Consider the following 23,570-nt stretch of genomic DNA (forward strand, 5'->3'; position numbering starts at 1 on the left):
CTTGGGTGATCCTCTTGCACTTCCTGTTAGGGAGGAGATATAATCCCATAAGTAATGGATGACCCGTGGACTGACTACACTTAACAGGAGAAATATCACTATAGTTCTATAGTTTATTAGTCGGGAGCTAAAAGTTACCCACAGGAAAAAAGTTACTAGTCCACACAATGTTAAATAGAGAAAAAAAGTCAACATTTTCACTCGGCTGCTGCAGTTTCTTACTCGTCTTGAACTAGTGGGCATTTCAAGTCCTATACGCACAGATTTTCGTGGCACACAATAGATCAGATATTCCTTTGTAGAAAAATAAATATGTTGTTCTTATACTTGTAGGACAAGTCACTATCCACCAACATAGCTGTGGGAGCGTTATCAGCCAGTGAGCTTATATCTCAAAGATCAGCTGTATACAAATATGTATTTCCTGTTAGTTACAAAGTCATAATAAACACATTTAACTTAACGCACAAATAGACAGAAAGATATAATAATCATTAAGAATCCTCCACACTCTCCTTTAGCTATTTTTATTATTAAGATTCAGGGATGGACTCTCCTCTTCCTTGTTTATTACTGCACCCCCAGTTGCCTTAAAGGGACATAAAACTCAAATTTGTTCTTTTCTGATTCAGATAGAGTATACAATTTTAACCAACTCTCAAATGTACTTCTATCTCCATATTTTTCATTCTCTTGATATCTTTTATTGAAGGAGCAGCAATACACTACTGGGAGCTGAATACATCCATTGAGTAAAATTACAAGAGGCATATATATATATATACACAGCCACCAATCAGCAGCTAGCTTCTAGTAGTACTTTGCTGCTCCTGAGCCTACCTAGTTATGCATTTAAAAAAAAAAAATACAAAGAGAATGAAGTGAATTAGATGATAGAAGTAAAATACATGATCTAGCTAAATCATGAATGTTTAAATTCACATAAACTGTCCCTTTAAGATGTTGGAGTGCACATAATTATATATCTGTCATTCAAATTTGTTAAAATTCAGAATACTCTCAAGCAATTTTACATAAACCTTTGCTGTACTATTGTGTACTGTGAATGGTGACAATGGCATTTTTTTGTAATATGTCATATCCAAATAGATATGCAGTGTGCGTACAAAGCTGCATGAAAGCCCTGTAGTAAACAGTATTAAATAATCATTTAAAGGGTCATTCAATAAAATCCATAAAAGTCAATCCCAGTAAAACTATTGACTTAAATGGGGTTTTGAGCTGAGGGCACTGTGCAATTTAGGAGAATGAAATGACCCCTTGCAGTCTTGCTTTGAAGCCTTGACAGTTTTATAAATAGCAGGCAATGAATATACAGGTCAGCATCTGCATGCTAGGAGATAGAGTGTGAGAGATGTAAGTGAGTGCTCTGGTGCATTGGGACAAGCTCACTGTATAGATTTGTGATATAATTCTTCTAAACCCTAAAAGCTGCAGCCTGTGCCTTAAGAAAACAATGTCAGCATTTAGATTTTTATATTATTTTGTGTATTGTAAAGATGGAATATTTAGCAAGCAGTCACAATATCTGATAGTTTAAAATAGTTGTTTATTTTTTAACACAATAAGGGCTAGATTATGAGTGGTGTGATAACAGTTAAGCGCGAGTGAAATGAGATATATCACGGGTGTTTGCGTGCGCCTGGTTTTTCAATCGTATTACAATTGCTTGGGCGAAATTGAAAAAAAAAAAAAAAAATTATGCTTACCTAGACACGGTGAGTCCACAAAATCATCAATTACTGTTGGGAATATCACTCCTGGCCAGCAGGAGGAGGCAAAGAGCACCACAGCAAAGTTGTTAAAGGGACACTGAACCCAAAATTTTTAATTTGTGACTCAGATAGAGCATCAATTCCCTTCCCACAATCCCCAGCCATTAGATCGAAGGAAAAGGAGAGAAAGGAAATCACACAAGATGTAGAGGTGCCTGTGGTTTATATAGAAAACTGTATGAAAATAAGGGTGGGCCGTGGATTCACTGTGTCTAGAAAAAAATAAAAATTACCAGGTAAGCATAAATTTTGTTTTCTTTCTTAAGACACGGAATCATTGATTACTGTTGGGAATCAATACCCAAGCTAGAGGACACCGATGATTAGGGAGGGACAAGACAGGTAACCTAAACAAAAGGCACCACCGCTTAAAGCACCTTTCTCCCAAAAGAAGCCTCAGCCGAAGGCAAAAGTATCAAATTTATCAAATTTAGAAAAAGTGTGCAAAGAAGACCAAGTCGCAGCCTTGCAAATCTGTCCATGACTGACAGTGTTTTCAAAAAGGAATGTCATGATGAATTAAAGCCTGTCAAATTCTGTGATCTTTGGCATTTTTAATGGAATGATGTGATTGGAAGTTGGTCTTATTAGCAAGCTTCCAATCAATTAAACTCATCCCAAATGTGTATGTAATGTTCAAGCATGTCTTGCACAAACCTGGTGTAATAGACCTTTTTCCCAGCAAATACGAGAGCCAGGTTCCTGCTATTGCTCAAGTGTAAGGGGTGGCAACACTAAATACTTGCCGCTTTAGAATATAGAAGCTGTTTTTTTCTGTTTTTTAATACTGCATACAAATATCATGTATTTCCTTGTTGTATTCTTTTAAAGATACTGAGAAATAATCATATATGTTCATTATACCACTGCTAAAACAACAAATCTAATAGTGGCCTAAGACTTTTGCACAGTACTGTAAATCCTATACTATAAAAGGCCAAGTGTGTTTGTCCGAAGCTGTCATGCGCAGTAGAGACAGCACGAGGACAAACACACCTGGCCTTAAAGGGGAGATAGAGAGAAAGAGAGAGGGGAGAGAGGGGAGAGAGAGAGAGAGGGGAGCGAGAGAGGGGGGAGAGAGAGAGGGGAGAGATAGAGGGGAGATGGAGAGAGAGAGGGGGAGAGAGAGAGGGGGGGAGATAGAGAGGGAGAGGGGGAGAGAGAGAGGGGGGAGAGAGGGGGGAGAGAGAGAGGGGGGGGGAGAGAGAGGGGGGGAGAGAGAGAGGGGGGGAGAGAGAGAGAAGGGGGGGAGAGAGGGGGGAGAGAGAAGGGGGGAGAGAGAGAGGGGGGGAGGAGAGAGAGAGAGAGAGAGAGAGATGGAGAGAGAGAGAGAGAGAGAGAGAGAAAGAGAGAGAGAGGGGAGATGGAGAGAGAGAGAGAGAGAGAGAGAGAGGGGGGAGATGGAGAGAGAGAGAGAGAGAGAGAGAGAGAGGGGAGAGAGAGAAAGAGAGAGGGGAGATGGAGAGAGAGAGAGAGAGAGAGAGGAGAGAGAGAAAGAGAGAGGGGAGATGGAGAGAGAGAGAGAGAGAGAGGGGAGAGAGAGAAAGAGAGAGGGGAGATAGAAAGAGAGGGGAGATAGAGAGGGAGAGAGAGAGAGCACAAAAGAGGGGGGAGAGAGAGAGAGTGCAAAAGAGAGGGGGGAAAGAGAGAGCGCAAAAGAGAGGGGGATAGAGAGAGCGCAAAAGAGAGGGGAGAGAGAGCGCAAAAGAGAGGGGGGAGAGAGAGAAAGCAAAAGAGAGTGGGAGGGAAAGAACGCAAGGGGTGGGACCATTGTACTGCAAAAAATGGCCCGTGTGAACGGGCTTAAGGACTAGTACACATATAAACACATATGTACACATATACAGACATATATATATAAGTGCATTGGAATCCTTTGCAGATAAATAGATGAAAACATGTAAATACATATTTATGCAATATTCATTTTTAATAAATTGCTATACTGTGTAATGTCTTTTTTTTCCACATTTTTTGCTCTATTGACTTCTATGAGGGAATAGGTTATCACCTACACACAATATTCTAAGTTCAGCTTCTAACGCACTTAAATTGAGAGTCAACCCTAGCGTTTGTGAAAGGCTATGATTGACTATTAAAACAAATAAAAGGGATTTTCATTCATGAAGTACATAATACTCAATGCAGAAAGCTCCTTTATTTGTTTCAATCGATCGCCGCTCTGAGCTGCTAAGGCAGCCCACGGCAGATCGCTGTTTTTCTAAGAGGTGACATTTTCACCTTTTAGAAAATAGTGTGCACGAAATTCGGCGCCACAGGGACACAGGCCGGATTTACCGCACGGCTATTGGCTAAGAGGTGAAAACGTCACCTCTTAGCAAAACAGCGATCTGCCGTGGGCTGCTTTAGCAGCTCAGAGTGGCGATCGCTTGAAACAAATAAAGGAGCTTTCTGCATGAAGTATGTTGAACTTCATAAATGAAAGTCACATTTATTTGTTTCAATAGTCAATCCTAGCGTTTCACAAACGCTAGGGTTGACTTTCACTTTAAGGCTCGAGCGGGAGTGTTAAATAATGCTCCACTTGTAATCTAGCCCTAAATAAATGCTAGGTAGAATGATATATTCAAAGGAAAATTAGCCTGAGAAAAAAAATATGGAAATGTGTTTATTTAATTTTTTTGAATAAATTTATATTAATTAGTGTCACATTACATTAACTTTAAGGGAGATTGTAGTGCAAAAATGACAAGCCCTAATTTGTTAGAGGATGTCATTTGTGTATTACTCACACTGGAACATTATAGCCAGATTACAAGTGGCACGCTAACTGTAAAGTGCGAGCGATAAGGGGTTTATCGTGGATGTTTGTACGTCGGAAGTATTGCGCGTATTACAAGTTGAAAGTAAACTCATTCACATGAGCGGCCTATTATCAATTTTTCTTCGTTCTCTTGGTATCTTTAAAAAAGCAGGTATTTAAGCTTACGAGCCAGCCTATTTTTGGTTCAGAACACTGGGCAGCACTTGCTGATTGGTGGCTGCATGTATATGTATACTGTGCACCTGTGCGCATGTATACATGTGTCTCAGCATGCACAGCTGTAGTGGTCTGAGATGGAATCTGGCAAAAGCAATGATGTCCATGCTGGACACCATGAGACCAATCACCTCCATACACCGAGCCACAGAGGGCCCTAAGGAGGTCAGGAGGGCAAGACAAGGGGAAGTTAGCTTGTAACATCTCTGGTCTGTAACGAATATCGTAAAAAAGAAGAGCAAGGTCCTGTAGAGTATAAATAAAACTGGAGTTTATTAGAAAACGATTAAAATCCAATAGTTGGAGGGTACAAACAGTGCAAAAGATAGTGGGAGCGTAGCACCAGCGGCTTACATGTTTCTGCACAAAGCTGTAAGGAAGTTCCTCATGGAACTCTTTCTAAGTTTATCTTCCATCCATGAGATCTAAGAAGAAACAGAAGAGATTTTGAATGGTCTTCTGCCAGACGACAAGAAGGAGCTTGAAACAGAATATCGTCCAAGTATGGAGCTAATGCTATACCTCTGGTTCTGGCAACTGCAAGCAGAGCCCCTAGAACCTTCCTAAAAACTCTTGGAGCAGTAGCTAGACCAAACGGAAGTGCAATAAACTGGAAGTGCTGGTCCAGGAACGCAAACCTTAGAAACTTGAAGAGTTCCTTGTGGATTGGAACATGAAGGTAAGCATCCTTCAGATCTATAGTAGTCATGAACTGTCCTTCCTGAACTAAGGGAAGGATGGACCGTATCGTCTCCATCTTGAACGAGGGGACAGATAGGAATTTGTTTAAGCACTTTAGGTCCAGAAAGTTCCCTCCTTCTTTGGAACCACAAAAAGGTTTGAATAGTATCCCAAACCTCTTTCTGCCAGAGGTAACGGGACAATGACTCCTATGGAGGATAAATCCCTCACGCATCCCAGAAATGCTTCTCTGGCCTGGAAGACAGGTTTGACAGGTGGAATCTGCTCGTGGGTGGATGAGACTTGAAACCTATCTTGTATCCCTGAGCGATGACCTCCAGGACCCACGGGTACTGCACGTCCCCAAACCAAGCTTCTGAAAAGAGCGACAGTCTGCCCTCACGTGATCCAGAACCGGATCAGGGGCTTCGCCTTCATGCCGACTTTGTCTTGGCTGGCTTCTTGCTCTGCTTGGACTTAGCCCCAAACACTTTTACCCTATTCAGTTTTAAAAATATCAGGACATTTTATCTTTCAGCAGCAGATCTGTTTGCTTCTCATTCCACCAAAAAGAATCGTTATCAACTGTGACACTGAAATATTGTTATCCAGTCTACAACCAAAGTTTTTTTTACCTCCATTTTCCAAGCATAATATATTTTTATTAATTTCATTGATGGTTGAATTTATCATTAAATGGATATTAAAGCCATTATTTTAACTTAACAAAATCAGAGTATTAACCCTATTTGAAACTTTAAGTTTGTTAGCAAAGCGTGCAATTGGTCTGTAGGGTTGGAAGACACCACTTAAAAAGCTTCATGTGTGTTGTTTATCATCACCGCTTTTGCTATGCACAATAAGGGAGTGATATAAATGAGCTCCTGCACTTATGGACCAATCACTGTGCAGCATGCAGGGGGGTAAGGTTTCTACTACATTCCATGGAACACAGTTCAGCTTCTCTGGGGGGAGCTGAAAAATGGAAATTTATGCTTACCTGATAAATGTATTTCTTTTACGGTATGACGAGTCCACGGATATCATCCTTACTTGTGGGATATCGCCTCCTGGTCAGCAGGAGGAGGCAAAGAGCTCCACAGCAGAGCTGTATATATAGCTCCTCCCCTCCCTCCCACTCCAGTCAATCGACTGAAGTTAGGAAGATAAAGGAAAAGCCAAGGAGCAGAGGTGACTGAAGTTCAATAAAAATAAAAACCTGTCTTTAAAAAAATAACAGGGTGGGCCGTGGACTCGTCATAACGTAAAAGAAATAAATTGATCATATAAGCATAAATTTCCTTTTCTTTTACAAGATATGACGAGTCCACGGATTTCATCCTTACTTGTGGGATACAATACCAAAGCAATAGGACACGGATGAAATGAGGGACAAGACAGGAACCTAAACGGAAGGCACCACAGCTTGAAGAACCTTTCTCCCAAAAGCAGCCTCGGACGAGGCAAAAGTATCAAATTTGGAAAATTTGGAAAAAGTGTGAAGAGACGACCAAGTTGCAGCCTTGCAAATCTGTTCAACAGAAGCATCGTTTTTAAATGCCCATGAGGAAGCCTCAGCTCTAGTAAAATGAGCAGTAATTCATTCTGGAGGCTGCTGTTCAGCAGTCTCGTAAGCAAAACGGATGATACTCCCCAGCCAAAGAGAAAGGGAGGTAGCCGTAGCTTTCTGACCCCTACGTTTCCCAGCAAAAACAACAAATAGAGATGATGTTTGACGAAAATCCTTAGTCGCCTGCAAAAAAACTTCAAGGCACGGACTACGTCCAAATTATGTAACAGACGCTCCTTCTTAGAGGAGGGATTGGGACACAAGGAAGGAACAACAATTTCCTGTTTAATATTCTTCATAGAAACAACCTTAGGAAGAAAACCTAGTTTGGTACGTAACACCACCTTATCCGAATGGAAAATAAGATAAGGGGAATCATATTGTAATGCCGAAAGCTCAGAAACTCTGCGAGCAGAAGAAATAGCAACCAAAAATAAAACCTTCCAAGATAATAACTTAATATCTATGGAATGCATGGGTTCAAACGGAACCCCTTGAAGAACATTAAGAACTAAATTTAAACTCCAAGGAGGAGCAATAGGTCTAAACACAGGCCGGATTCTAGCCAAGGCCTGACAAAAAGATTGAACATCTGGAACATCTGCCAGACGCTTGTGCAACAAAATAGACAAAGCAGAAATCTGTCCCTTTAAGGAACTAGCTGACAATCCTTTCTCCAATCCTTCTTGGAGAAAAGATAAAATCCTAGGAATTCTAACTCTACTCCATGAGTAGCCCTTGGATTCGCACCAATAAAGATATTTACGCCATATCTTATGGTAAATTTTTCTGGTAACAGGCTTGCGAGCCTGAATTAAAGTATCGATAACCGCATCAGAGAACCCTCGCTTAGATAAAATCAAGCGTCAGCTGCAGAGAAATTAGATTCGGATGATGGAAGGGTCCCTGAATGAGAAGATCCTGCCTCAATGGAAGCTTCCACGATGGCAGAGAGGACATGTCCACCAGATTGGCGTACCAAGTCCTGCCAGGCCACGCAGGAGCGATTAGAATCACCAAAGCCCTCTCCTGTTTGATCCGTGCAATCACCCGGGGAAGGAGAGCAAACGGTGGAAACACATAAGCTAGGTTGAACGACCAAGGCACTGCCAAGGCATCTATCAGTTCGGCTTGAGGATCCCTGGACCTGGATCCGTATCTCGGGAGCTTGGCATTCTGACGAGACGCCATCAGATCCTATTCCGGTCTGCCCCACCTGATAATCAGGGTTGCAAAGACCACCGGATGAAGTTCCCATTCCCCCGGATGAAACGCCTATCTGCTCAAAAAATCCGCCTCCCAGTTTTCCACTCCTGGGATGTAGATTGCCGACAGATAACAAGAGTGAGTCTCCGCCCACCGAATTATCTTGGATACTTCTGTCATCGATAAGGAACTCCTTCTTCCTCCCTGATGATTGTTGTAAGCGAAGGTCGTAATGTTGTCCGATTGAAATCAGATTAATCTGGCCGAGGCCAAGCTTGAAACGCATTGAATATATTGCTCTGAACTCCAGAATATTGATGGGAAGTAGAGACTCCGACCGAGTCCACACACCCTGAGCCTTCAGGGAATCCCAGACTGCACCCCATCCTAGTAGACTGGCGTCCGTTGTCACTATCGCCCATGAAGGTCTGCGGAAGCACGTCCCTTGAGACAGATGATCCAGCGACAACCACCAAAGAAGAGTCTCTTGTCTTCTGATACAGTTCTATCTGAGGAGACAAATCTGCATAATCTCCATTCCACTGTCTGAGCATGCTCAGCTGTAGAGGCCTGAGATGAAAACGAGCAAACGGGATGATGTCCATTGCCGCCACCATCAATCCTGATGGCCGAGGATTGGACTGAAGGGCTCGGCATGTATTCAAAATCTTTAACTTGCTAACTTCCGTCAAGAATATTTTCATGAACAGAGAGTCTATTAGAGTTCCCAGAACGGAACCTTTGTCTGTGGAATCAGTGAACTCTTTTCTAGATTCACCTTCCACCCGTGAGTCCTTAAAAAGGACAGAACCATATCGGTATGAGACTTTGTTAATTGTCTGGATCAGAATATCGTCCAGATAAGGCGCCACCGCAATGCCTCACGGTCTGAGAACCGCCAGTAGAGACCCTAGAACCTTTGTGAAGATCCTGATTGCCGTGGCCAGCCCGAAGGGAAGAGCCACGAACTGAAAATGTTTGTCCAGAAAGGCAAACCTTAGGAACTGGTGATGATCTTTGTGGATAGGAATATGAAGATATGCATCCTTTAAGTCCACGGTAGTCATATATTGACCCTCCTGGATCAATGGAAGAATTGTCCGAATCTGAAGGACGGGACTCTAAAATGGGTTGAAACGTTCCCTCTTTTTTGGGAACCACGAAAAGGTTTGAGTAAAATCCCTGTCCCTGTTTTGGAACTGGACAAATTACTCCCATAGAGGAGAGGTCTTTTCTATCACTAACACAGGCAAAGAGAAGGACTGGGGTGGGAGGGAGGGGAGGAGCTATATATACAGCTTTGCTGTGGAGCTCTTTGCCTCCTCCTGCTGACCAGGAGGCGATATTCCACAAGTAAGGATGAAATCCGTGGACTCGTCATATCTTGTAAAAGAAACTGCAATTTTCAGGGTTAAATTACAGAAAAATCAGATAAAATAATTTTAAAAGTTTACTGCAAAGTTGTTGTTTGTTTAAACTATCCATAATTGAAGATGTATGAGGAACTACATCTTGAGATTAATGTCCCTTTAATTTCAACTTCCATTAATTAAAATATTTCTTTCTATGCAGCATGTGTATGCTGATAAGAGATGAAGGAGACACAGCATGCTTGTCTGGATCTGTACAAAAATGCAAGTACAGAATTCCACCATGTTTACAGACAGTCACTGACACTTGGCAATATGTTGAGTATGTTTATATGACAATACCGAAAACACGTCTCTATTGGTATTATTTCTAAGATTTGTTCTTCAGTGAACCAGAAATCCAGTGTGGCCCCTCTATGAAAAGTTTGAGCACCTCAACTAAAAACAAACTTAAAAGTTCACCTTGTTTATATTGCATATACTGTATTTGTTTGTATGTTTTTTGTTTTGTTTTTAAATTGAGTGATCTAAAAACACAAAATTTATGCTTACCTGATAAATGTATTTCTTTCTTGACATGGTGAGTCCACAAAATCATCAATTACTGTTGCGAATATCACTCCTGGCCAGCAGGAGGAGGCGAAGAGCACCACAGCAAAGTTGTTAAAGGGACACTGAACCCAAATTTTTTCATTCGTGACTCAGATAGAGCATGCAATTTTAAGAAACTTTCTAATTTACTCCTATTATCAAATTTTCTTCATTCTCTTGGTATCTTTATTTGAAATGCAAGAATGTAAATTTAGATGCCGGCCCATTTTTGGTGAACAACCTGGGTTGCCACCAATAAACACATGCTGTCCATGGTGCTGAACTAAAAATAGCTTAGATGCATTCTTTTTCAAATAAAGATAGCTAGAGAATGAAGAAAAATTAATAGGAGTAAATTAGAAAGTTGCTTAAAATTGCATGCTCTATCTGAAGCACGAAAGAAAAAATGTGGGTTTGGTTTCCCTTTAAGTATTCCTTCCCTTCCCACAACCCCCAGTCATTCGACCGAAGGAAAGGAAATAACACAAGGTGCAGAGGTGCCTGAGACTTATATAAAAAAAACTGTCTGAAAAACAGGGAGGGCCGTGGACTCACCGTGTCAAGAAAGAAAGAAATTTATCAGGTAAGCATAAATTTTGTTTTCTTTCTTAAGACACGGTGAGTCCACGGAATCATCAATTACTGTTGGGAATTAATACCCAAGCTAGAGGACACAGGGAGGGACAAAACAGGTAACCTAAACATAAGGCACCACTGCTTGAAGAATCCTTCTCCCGCAAGAACCTCAGTCGAGGCAAAAGGAATCTAATTTGTAAACATTTTATAGGGAATGCAGAGAAGACCAAGTTGCAGCCTTGCAAATCCATTCCACAGAAGCTTTATTTTTGAAAACCCAAGAGAGACAGCCCTAGTGGAATGAGCTGTAATCCTCTCTGGAGACTGCTGCCCAGCAGTCTCATAAGCAAAATTAATTATACTTCTCCACCAGAGGGAAAGAGAAGTAACAGAAGCCCTCACGCTTCCCAGAGAACAAACAAACAGGACAGAAGACTGGAGAAATCCTCAGTCGTCTGTAAATAAAATTGTAAAGCACGCACAACCACCAAGATGTGCAACAAACGCTATACAGAAAATAAGAACTACGACAAAGAGAAGGAACAAGTTCCTGATTTAAATCTAGTTTAGAAAGGAATCTAACTTAGTACAAAGGACCGCCTCTACAGCATAAAAGATAAGATAAGGTGAATCACACTGTAAAGCTGAGATTTCCCACAATCTCCAAGCAGAAGCCTTAGCAAAAATAAACAAAACCTTCCAAGATAACTATTAATATCTATGGAATTCAAAGGCTAAAACATAGCTTGGTGCAAAACTTTAAGAACAAAAGTTAAGACTCCCTGGAAGGGGCAACAGGCTTAAACACAGGCCTGATTCTGAAAAAGGACTGACAACATTTTTTGCACGTCTGGCACGTCCGCCAGCTGCTTAAGCAGTCAGAAAGATAATGCAGAAATCTAACCCTTCAGAGAACTGACTGACAAAAACTCCAGACCTTCCCGCAGAAAGGACAAAATACTAAGAATCCTGACCCTACTCCTAGAGAGGCCTACTGATTCACACCATAAGGACATTTACGCCATATTTTATGGTAAATGTTTCAAGAAAAAGTCTTCTAGTCAGAAAACTGTCTCAAGACCGACTCAGGAATCCACGCTTAAACCGAACTAAGCGTTCAATCTCCTAGCAGTCAGCTTCCGAGAAAAGAGATTTGGTAGAAGACCCTGATTAAAAAGGTGCTTCCTCAGAAGAAATCTCCAACGTGAGATAGACGATATCTCTGCTAGGACTCAGGAGCTATCAGAATTACTGATGCTCTCTCCTGTTTGACATAAGCCATAACTCGTGAAAGGAAGCAAACGGAGGAAACAGGGATGCTAGACTGAAATCCCAGAAAACACCAACAGAACATCTATCAGAACGGTCTGCAGATCAGCAGATCTGAACTGTATCTTGGAAGCTTGGCGTTTAGTCGAAAAGCCATCAAAAGCCCATTCCGGGAACCCCAAATGTAAGGCTTTACCCAGAGAACACCTCCGGTAGGAGAATTAAGAAATTTGCATGTCCTGGAAAATAGCAAAAGGAATGATGGAATATCATTAGACCAATTCCCCCCCATACACATAGTCACTGAAAAGTGAAGAAAAATCAACTGCAGCTAATTCCAAACTCCCAACCTCCTAATTGCAAGATGGCTAGGCTATCCACCGGCCAATAGAGCTTGCTGTTGTCTGGACAGTAGACTGCAGAGAGGGGAAAAGGAATAAATCCTTGATTGTTTGACCTATGTTAGACATCTTTTCCTAGATAGAGAATCTAATCAGGTCCAAGCATACCGCACCTGGTCTTCCCAGACGGACACCCATCCAGGAACTGAGCAGGCCTGACCCTGCATAACTTCCGAGATCAGATGGAATCTTGCGCATTCAGGGTATTGTGGCGGTAGATCCAAATAAATCACCCTTGTGGATGGAACAAGGGAACTCTTCTCCAGATTTATCTTCCATCCCTGAAAAAGAAGATTGGACAAGATCCCTTAAAAACATAAATTATGCTTACATGATAATTTTATTTCCATCGAGGGGAGGAGAGTCCACGGCTTCATTCATTACTATTGGGAATTAAGAACCTGGCCACCAGGAGGAGGCAAAGACACCACAGCCAAAGGCTTAAATACCTCCCCAACTTCCCTCATCCCCCAGTCATTCTGACGAGGGAACCAGGAACAGTCGGAGAAATATCAGGGTATAAATGGTGCCAGAAGATGAATAAATTTAAGTCCGCCCATCGGAGATACGGGCGGGAGCCGTGGACTCTCCTCCCCTCGATGGAAATGAAATTATCAGGTAAGCATCATTTATGTTTTCCATCTAAAGGGGAGGAGAGTCTACGGTTTCATTTATTACTATTGGGAACATATACCCAAGCTCTAGAGGATACTGAATGAAACCGGGAGGGTAAAAGGCGGACCCTATTCTGAGGGCACCACAGCATGCAAAACCTTTCTCCCAAAAACAGCTTTCGCTGAAGCAAAACTGTCAAATTTGTTAAACTTTGTAAAAGTGTGTAGGGAGGACCAGGTAGCCGCCTTACAAATCTGCTCCATAGAGGCCTCATTCTTGAAGGCCCAAGACGAAGCCACAGCTCTAGTTGAATGAGCCGTGATCCTCGGAGGAGGCTTATGTCCCGCTGTCTCATAAGCCAAGAGAATCAAGCTCCTCAACCAAAAAGACAAATAAGTAGCAGAGGCCCTTTGCCCCTTGCGCTTCCCAGAATACACCACAAAAAGAGATGTAGACTGTCTGAAATCCTTTGTAGCCTGAAGTTAGAACTTCAAGGCGCAAACCACATCCAGGTTATGAAGTAACCTCTCCTTTGAAGAAGGGTTAAGACTCAAAGAAGGAACAACTATTTCCTGATTGATGTTACGGTTAGACACCACCTTGGGGAGAAACCCCAACCCAGTGCGAAGTACAGCCTTATCTGCATAAAACACCAGATAAGGAGGATCACTTTGCAAGGCAGCTAGTTAAGATACTCTGCGTGCCGATGCAATAGCCAACAGGAAGAGAACCTTCCAGGACAGAATCTTAATGTCTATGGAACGCATAGGTTCAAACGGAACCCTCTTCAAAACCTTAAGGACTAAGTTTAAGCTCCAAGGCGGAGCCGACTGTCGAAAGACAGGCCTGATTCTAGACAGAGCCTGAACAAAAGATTGGATGTCGGGGAGCTCAGCGAGCTCTGGAATCTGATGTAACTGACCAACTGCAGAGAAGGCCATGCCTTTAGAGCATTGTAAATTGCTCGTAGTTCCAGGATGTTGATCGGATGGAGAGACTCCTCCCTGGATCACTTTCCTTGTGCCATCCTGGCACCCCAAACAGCTCCCCATCCCGTCAGACTGGCAACCGTGGTCACAATCTCCCAGGACGGTCTCAGGAAGGATGTCCCCATGGAAAGCTGCTCCGGACGAATCCACCAAGAGAGGGAGTTCCAAGTCCGAGCATCCATGGATATCAGCTGTCATAGATCTGAATGATCGCCGTTCCACTGTCTCAACATGCACAATTGAAGAGGTCTGAGATGGAACCTGGCTAATGGGATGACATCTATGCTTGAAACCATGAGACCTATCACCTCCATACATTGAGCCACCGATGGGCTTGTGGAGGACTGAAGGGCAAGACAGGTGGATGCAAGTTTCCTGCGTCGCTGATCTGTGAGAAATATCTTCATTGACATAGAGTCTATTATCATGCCCAGGAACTCCACCCTGTTGCTGGGAACCAGGGAATTCTTTCCTGAGTTGATCTTCCAACCGTGAGATCGGCGCAAAAGAAGAAGATCCCTTGAATGAACCTCTGCGAGGCTGAGCGACAGCGCCTGAACCAGGATATCATCCAGGTACGGAGCCACCGCAATGCCCCTGGATCTGGCCACTGCAAGCTGCGTCCCCAGAACCTTTGTGAAGACTCTTGGGGCCGTCGTCAGACCAAACGGAAGGGCCACAAACTGGAAGTGTTGGTCCAGAAACGCAAATCTTAGAAACCTGAAGTGGTCCCTGTGAATTGGCACATGAAGGTAAGCGTCCTTCAAGTCTACAGTTGTCATGAACTGTCCCCTCTTGAACTAGGGGAAAAATAGATCTGTTTGTTTCCATTTTGAATGATGGAACACTCAGAAACATGTTTAAACACTTTCCAGAATCGGGCGGAACGTGCCCTCCTTCTTTGGAACCACAAAAAGAATGGAATAGTACCCTAAACCCCTTTCTGCTAGGGGTACTCCTGCAATAACACAGAGAGAGGTGAGATCCCTCACACGCTCTAGAAAGGCCTCTCTCTTCTCTGGTCTTGAAGACAGGTTTGACAGGGGGAATCTGCCCTCGGGCGGATTGTATCTGAACCCTATCCTGTAACCTTGGGAGACAACTTCTAGCACCCAAGGGTCCTGAACGTCCTGCAACCATGCGCTTGTGATGAAAGGTAAAGAATGACTGGGGGTAGAGGGAAGTGGGGGAGGTATTTAAGCGTTTGGCTGGGGTGTCTTTGCCTCCTCCTGGTGGCCATGTTCTTAATTCCCAAAAGTAATGAATGAAGCCATGGGCTCTCCTCCTCTTTAGATGAAGAGTTTGCTGGAAGGATAATACATGAACCATATATTGAACAGGAAAACACCCTTGCAATATCCCAAGACCTAGATGTCTGTCTAGGATGACGACAACTCAGAAAACTTGAGATCTTGATCAAGGGAAAAATAAATCTCTCAGGTCTATGTTCGTTATGAACAGGCCCTCTTGAATCAAAGAAGAAAGGATACTACTTTGAAGGTCAGATCTGACAAAGAGAGAAAAGAAGGGTGCCTCCTAGTGTAGCAAATAAAAAGCGGACATAAAATGTATACAGATAAGGTACTCCCAATATCCAAAGGCAAAGATAATGCCTAGACAAGCCAGCTGAGAACTCTCAGTGTCTCAGCACACTGTGCACCAATGTGGGCTGCTCCTTCCAGTACCGAAGTGGGACTCAGAGATCTAACATGATTACAAGAAGAAAGGGCACCTCCTAGTGCAGATCAGTAGGAATACCACGACCCAATAAACTCCCCAATAGATACCGGTACTCACATTTGGTAAAGCACCTAACAGTGCTAGTAATGCAAAAATACAAAGTGGCATATAAAACAATAATGGCACTATATTCCAAAGCGTTTCTCAGCGTCTACTGCACCGTTTCCTCAGGCATATAATGCTCATAGCACTAGGAGTCTAATTTAAGCACAAAGCTACCAATCAAAAGCGAGTTCAGTCCCCACCCCCCCCAGGTGTCATAATAATTAACAAGATTCATAATGACAGTTACAATGATTCTAATGCAAAAACTAAAGAATCGATTCATTTAATACAATTGGTAAATTAAATTGAGTCACAATATACATCATATGGATAAAACATAATACCCATATAGATATACCCATAGAGATATAGCCTGTGAAATAACTAAAATAGCCCAGTCTGCATTACTAGCACTGTTAGGTGCTTTACCAAATGTGAGCACTCGTATCTATTGGGGAGTTTATTTGGTCATGGTATTCCTACTGATCTGCACTAGGAGGCGCCCTTTCTTCTTGTAATCATTGAAGGTCAGATCTGAGATACTTGAGGAAATACCTAGATCCCGTTCCCAAACTGGAACTAGAACAATCTCTCCCAGAGACGAAGACCCTGAACCCAGTTCAAGGAAGCCTCTCATCCTACTTGGATTGCAGATACTCTAGACGGAGAAATCTGCCCCTGGGAGGAAATCTTAGATTGCACTCGAAAAGGCATGACTGACCCTGCAGAAAGCAGAAAAAGAAACTTTCCTTTAGTCTCACTCTCTTGACAAGTGGTAGAAAAAAACTTTTTTTTTTTCACCCTTAAAGTCAGAGGTTACTTCTACTAGACCAAGCCCTAACAAGGTTTCATCCTGAAAAGGAGACGCCAGAATCATGGATTTGGAGGAAACTTAAAAATAATGAATCTGCAACTGCAGAACTATAAAGCCTAGGCTGTACCAGTAAACCACAGGTAGGCTTCTCAGCTGACCATAGATATCAGCTTCAATGAACGGCGGCTAGTACAGCAAGTCTGATAAAACAAGACATTGCTCTAAATGCGCAAATAAACCTACAGCTTCTTATCCATGGATCCATAAAGGAGCAGCTACCCTCCATAGGGATCAAAGTTCTCTGAACCATAGTAGAAAAGCTCCCTTCTACCTAGGGCACCAAGCATCTTAATGGAGTCAGAAACAGGAAAATCCTTTAAAGGACGGGAGATAGGTATTGCTAGCTTCTCCTTCACCAGAGAAAATTTCCATAGCACTTCTGTAAACATTTCCTCAAAGGGATGAACATCTATGAAATGATCAAGTTTACAAAACTTTCAGGGGTTGACAACAACAGGGATATCGATGTCGTTCAAGTAGCTAAAACCTCCTGTAACAGTACACGAGGTGTGCAAGCATTCATCTGAAGGATATGACTTCAGCATCAAATGAAAGAATTATACTATCCAAATCGAAAATTTCACTTTCAAAAATTACCGGGGAATCTTCCTCACCAGACTTAGGATAGAGGATGACTTGCGTAACAGAAAATGGATCAGAAACCTCACATCTGAACTTTAAACGTCCTCTTGCATTTTCCCTGAAGGTAAGGGACAAAACAGATAAAGTTGAAGAGGGACAGAGATTTATTTAAAAAATATATATATAATCCTCAAATCCTTAACATATGTTCCTAGGCTGCTCCAAATAGAACATAAGCCCCACATCTAAAAAGTTATGAGATTTCTCCAGATTAATCTATTTAAGGAGCATAAATATTAAAAGGAAAATTAACCATTTATTTCCCCATCATAAAACCCATAATTGAGGATTTATGAAAAAAAGGTTATGATGTCATTAAAAACCATAACAAAAACACGTTAGGTTATATCCCTAATAGCACCATGGCTAAGAGAAATATACAACTTTAACAGTACTTCTGCTTCATCCTGCCTCAATACATGTTCATATATAGTAATATACTCAGTTAAGCAGAAAAAAACTGCGCTCCGTATCTAAAATGGTGCCGCTCTACTAAGAGAAGAAAGGAGGCGGGGCCACCAATCGGCAGGGAAATGAAGCGTGCGATTGTACTTCATCCTGCCGATAAAACCATTGACAGTCACAATACTAAGCATACATGCCCATGATCTAAAGACACGTCTTATTGATAGGGGTTATAGAGGAAATCTTTTAAATAATACACTTATGGAAATGAGATCTATGGACAGAGTTAGTTTGCTCTGTGACAAAGTTAAACATGATGAAATCAATAAGAGTTTAGTTTTCTCCACCCAATATAACAATCAATTTCATAAAATCTATTTATAAAAGAAAGATACTTGCCAATCTTAGAAAAAGAGCCCTCTCTCACTAATATAACGAACAAGGAAGTTAAATTTGTGTCTAGAAGAGCTATGACTATAGGTCAATTTGTTAGTAGAAACTTTTCAGATTCTAACATGTCTTCAACCACGAAGAATTGGTTAAGTGAGAAACATGGAACCTTTAAATGTGGAGTTAGACCCTGCAAGTGTTGCCAATAATTTAAACTGGGCAATACTTTTCTATCTAATACAACTATATGTGAGTTTGAAATATATCAACATCTCACTTGCCAATCAAGTTTTGTAGTGTATCTCATTTCTTGTAAACTGTGTGGTTGTCAGTATACAGGTCGTACCATCAGACCTCTCATAGATCGTATCCGGGAACATCTGTTATCATTAGAAGTGAAAGAGCCTAGAACCCCGGTAGCCAGGCATTTTGCTAAACATAGACCTGGATTAAATTTTGACAAAACAGCTTTAAACCAAGTTTTACTTCTATTTGAATTCCAGGCTATAGATAGAGTACCCAAAAGAAATACAGGAGGAGACAAATTAGCAAAGTTAAATAGAAAAGAAGCATTCTGGATTCAGAAGTTGCAAACAGGGTATCCTAAGGGTATGAACAAAATATGGGATTTACAACTATATACTGGCAATTAAACTTAGTTAAGTCAGAGCATCTAAGAATAAATTGTGACTATATCTATGTATTGATCTTTACCTGATATGTATAATAATCATTTTATTGTAATTGTCTTCATAGGTATGAGATATGAAGTTCAAAGTCTATATGCTAAGCGTTCTATTTAATATAAAATAATGTATGTATTTCTATTTTCTACCTTCATGTCTCTATATCCATAGGTTTATTTACCCTTGTATTTGAGATATATATTGTTCTATAATTTTGTAAATACTGGTTTAATAATTTTGAATATTTTTACTTGTGGATTTATCCTGTCGGAATTCTTTTCCCCTATTGACATAACCACCTATAAGCCGTATATATATATTTTTTAGCTTAGGGTTCGTTTAATTTTCTGTGACTACCTATTAGTACAGCAGGGGTTAACAACCCGACAGGTATATATTAGTATAGGGAATCAGCTGTTATCCCTGATGAAGTGCTTTTTGTAAGCAGGAAACGTGTCGGAGAACAGTCCCTGTGTGCTGGGGTGATGTGTGCGTGCTTAAAATCGTGTTAACTTTTTTTAACATGTTCATAATAAAGCTATTTGGATTTTAATTTTTTCTCTATTGGTGCTGCTTTCTAATCCTTCAATTTCTGTTGTTATAAAAATAATGACAAGAGGCATTAACCACAGTACTGTCGCTTACTTCATCCTGTCCCTTCTTAACAGCAGATAAATATCGTATCAGGAAGCATTATCTAATACTGTTCTGTTATAGGAGCACTATATGAAGGCGCCGACAGAAAAGGCGCACTCTCTAGGCACTGATAGCGATGCATGATAGATTAGGGTAGCATAAGACATATTAAGGCATTTCTACCCGTCCTAAAACATCAACTTTTAGTAAGCCAGTGAAGCTAAGAACACCTCTGAGCTCCCTATAGAGGTTAACTCTTCTGAAAACTATTAACCCATAAGTCTACTAGCCACTTGCATTAGGGCCTGCTCGCTGCCAGAAAAAACTTCTTATGAAGGAATCTGAGTCCTGTATAAGTTGCAGGAATTTCTTAAAGGGACACTGAACCCAATTTTTTTTTCTTTTGTGATTCAGATAGAGCATGCAATTTCAAGCAAATTTCTAATTTACTCCTATTATCATTTTTTCTTCGTTCTCTTGCTATCTTTATTGGAAAAAGAAGGCATCTAAGCTATTTTTAAGTTCAGAACCCTGGATAGCACTTGTTTATTGGTCGGTTAAATTAATCCACCAATCAGCAAGAACAACCCAAGTTGTTCACAAAAAATGGGCCAGCATCTAAACTTACATTCTTGCTTTTCAAATAAAGATACCAAGAGAATGAAGAAAATGTAATAATAGGAGTAAATTGGAAAGTGCTTAAAATTGCATGCTCTATCTGAATCACGAAAGAAAAAACTATGGGTTCAGTGTCTCTTTAACTTAGCATAGAAATGGCGCACAAAAAAGGCTGCATACAGTAGACAATTTTATGTGGATTCTGTAGGCACTGAAAACACTTACAGGGCAAGCCCAACAGAATTGCGAAGCGATTCCTCTGAGAAAAGCGCGCTCCATAACACAAGTTCCAAACATCATTTTGAAAGTATCAGGGACATTATTAACCCCTAAAGTGCCTCTAACACATGAGCCCAATTTATCAGGGTATAATAACATACAGTATTAACCCCTAGTCTCCTGTCGCCAAAGTGCCTGCATCCTGCCTACAATATCCTTCTAAAGGATAAATATATGTCCCAAATAATATGCAGTGAAAGACTCATAAGTGCAAGTCCCCAATCTGAGAAGACAAAAGCACTTACCTGCATCTGGCCGTCCGGCAGGACAGCTTACTAGGTATGAGAGGATGCAGCTCCTTACAGAGGCCTGTAGAAAAAGAAAGACAAAGTAAACCTAATCAGGCTTTCTATACCAGGGCAGCAACATGTTAGGAAAAACGCAGCAAGGCCCACCTTACAAGTTCCTAACTGCTTTAAAGCCACCACTGCCCTACTGAAGAGACTAACATGGAGTACAGCTAGACCCAATCTTGAGAGAAAAGATCAGAGCAAACCTACTCTGCTTTCAAAATAATAAAATCTTGATTGAAGTGAAATAAATCCAATCTTCTTCAGGCACCAAAAACTTCACCGAAGGCAAAGAGAATGACTGGGGGTTGTGGGAAGGGAAGTGATACTTAACAGCTTTGCTGTGGTGCTCTTTGTCTCCTCCTGCTGGCCAGGAGTGATATTCCCAACAGTAATTGATGATTCCGTGGACTCACCGTGTCTTAAGAAAGAAACCAAATTTGGATAAAACTGTAATCATCCAAATTTAGCCAAAACTGTACTTGTGCAGGCTTTTCAGCGTTTTTATTTCAAGGCTTACCAAAGATTTATCACTAAGCAAGGTGTCAAATGTGCATGATAATGAGAAAGTGGCTGAAGGAAACAGATTACAGAGATGGCAACAATGCAAACAAATATATTAGGGGAGGAGGAAACTATAATAACAGAACCAGAATATTGAGCTACCACACTGATAAATCTTAAATGGACAAAAAAGTATTTACTTTAAAGCATATTCCAGTTATGTTTCTGTAATTAGAAGAAAAATCTTTCATGTTTTTATGCTTGTGATTAGGGCTGCTGTCCACCAATTTAGCAGGCGAAGCTCTGATTTTCAGCCAATGAAAATACAGTCCTTAAATTGATGGTAAACTTTGCCCTTTGTTCAAAAGTATTTTTTATTATTTTTTTGTGAGCTAATGGTTCAAACTGTTCTCAAATCGGCGCTCTAGCCACAAAAAAATGTAGTGAGTGTCGTATGGCTAGAGCGCCGATTAGAGAACAGTTCAAACCGTTAGCTCACATAAAATATGAGTGTATAAGTGGACAGCCGGAGCGCGGGGTATTTTAATTTAAGGACTAAATTAAAGGTTGAAGATACTGATTAATTAAACTCTATCTAAAAAACAAAGGAGAAGTTTACCATCACTTTAAGGAACATACATGCACGTTATGTTGGTACAAACATCAAAATATACAGGATTAATATAACCTTTTTTTTTTATTATTAAAAAAATATGTTCAATATGTTTAAAGGGACAGTCTACTACAGAATTTTAATTAAAAAGCTAGATAATCCCTTTATGACCCATTCTCCAGTTTTGCATAACCAATACGGTTATATTAATACACTTTTTACCTCTGTGACTACCTTGTATCTAAGCTGCTGCAGACTGCCCCTTTATATTAGTGCTTTTGACAGACTTGCAATCTTATCCATAAGACAAACATGAGCTGCCTCTTATGTCAAAATACACTGACATAAGAGGCAACCTTTAAGGGCTTAAAAACTAACATTTGAGTCTACCAAGGTTTAGCTTTCAACAAAGAATACCAAGAGAACAAACAAATGTAATGATAAAAGTACATTGGAAAGTTGTTTATAATTGCATTCGCTTTCTGAATCATGAAAATTGTGAGTGCTAAATATTGCTAGATTAGAGAACTGTCGATTAGCTCACCATGATATCACAATGATATCAGCAAGCGCTACCCAGGTTCTGAACCAAAAATGGGCTGTCTCCCAAGCTTACATTTCTGCTTTTCAATAAAAGATACCAAGGGAACGAAGAAAAAATGATAATAGGTGTAAATTAGAAAGTTGCTTAAAATCTAATGCTCTATCTAAATCATGAAAGATAAAATGTAGGTTTCACATCCCTTTAAGTATTGGAGTGAGTCATAAAGTGTTAGGGCTCAGCAGAGAATCAGATGGCATTGCAGCATTTTAACAGTGATGATTTGAATGTTTTTGTTCTGTTGTAGACATGAGGACAGTGACACTTGAATGTAAGCAGTCAGGCACTCGTATAGTTCCGCTTCTCCAAGTACACAAAAAGCAACTCTCCATGAGAAAAAGGGATGAATATTAGTATCACCATAGTGTTTTGTGTTCTGGAGTATATAAACAACAATGGCCAGCAGGTGGCACCAAAACACTTTAATAAGATGAACTTTCCCACCATTCACCATATTCTATTATTGTAACAATTGCTGCTATTACAGTTTCCTACCTAACAAGATGCCTCCCTCAGTGTATCATATTAACCATTTAGCACACTGAGAGTGGCCAATTATAGAACAATATTTGATTTCAAATAATTACAATAACTGTTCATTGAGGAAAATCTGTACCTCAGATAATAAAGCCTGGTGTCTTGGAAAAGCCCATGCTTTAAAGGGATATGAAACCCAAACTTTTTCATTTATGACTCAGATTGAAATTTTAAACATCTTTCTCATTTACATCTATTATCAATTGTTTGTGTTCTTTTGGTAACTTTTGTTGGAAAGTAGGGACATAAGCTGAGGAGAATGCACGTGTCTGAAGCACTATATGGGAGCAGTTTTGCAATAATGTTATCTATTTGCAAGAGCATTAGATGGCATCAAACATCTACCTAGGTATCTCATCAACAAAGAATACCATGGGAACAAAGCAAATTTGATAATAGAAGTAAATTGGAAACATTTTAAAAATTGTATGCTCTGTCTGATTAACAAAAGAACATTTTTTCATGTTGCTTTAATTGTATACATGATGAAGCGTGGTCAATCCTGAAAAGGTTTGTTTCTTATACCTATTTTATTGGTGTAATAACTTTTGAAGCAGTTAAATTAAACTGAGTGCAGAAAGACAGTATTTAATGTTCTGTTGGCCCGTCTCATTGGAAGGATAATATCATTAGTAATTAATAATT

At 40.6% G+C, this 23,570-nt stretch overlaps 1 protein-coding gene across 1 annotated transcript in view; it reads right to left on the minus strand.

Annotated features, from left to right (window-relative positions):
- Positions 1-23,570, minus strand: part of ARHGEF9 (Cdc42 guanine nucleotide exchange factor 9) — a 916,750-nt gene that overhangs the window by 659,774 nt on the left and 233,406 nt on the right. The gene's annotated exons all lie outside the window — the stretch shown is intronic.

Source organism: Bombina bombina, chromosome 1 (assembly GCF_027579735.1).
Source record: "Bombina bombina isolate aBomBom1 chromosome 1, aBomBom1.pri, whole genome shotgun sequence".
NCBI classification, from domain to species: domain Eukaryota; kingdom Metazoa; phylum Chordata; class Amphibia; order Anura; family Bombinatoridae; genus Bombina; species Bombina bombina.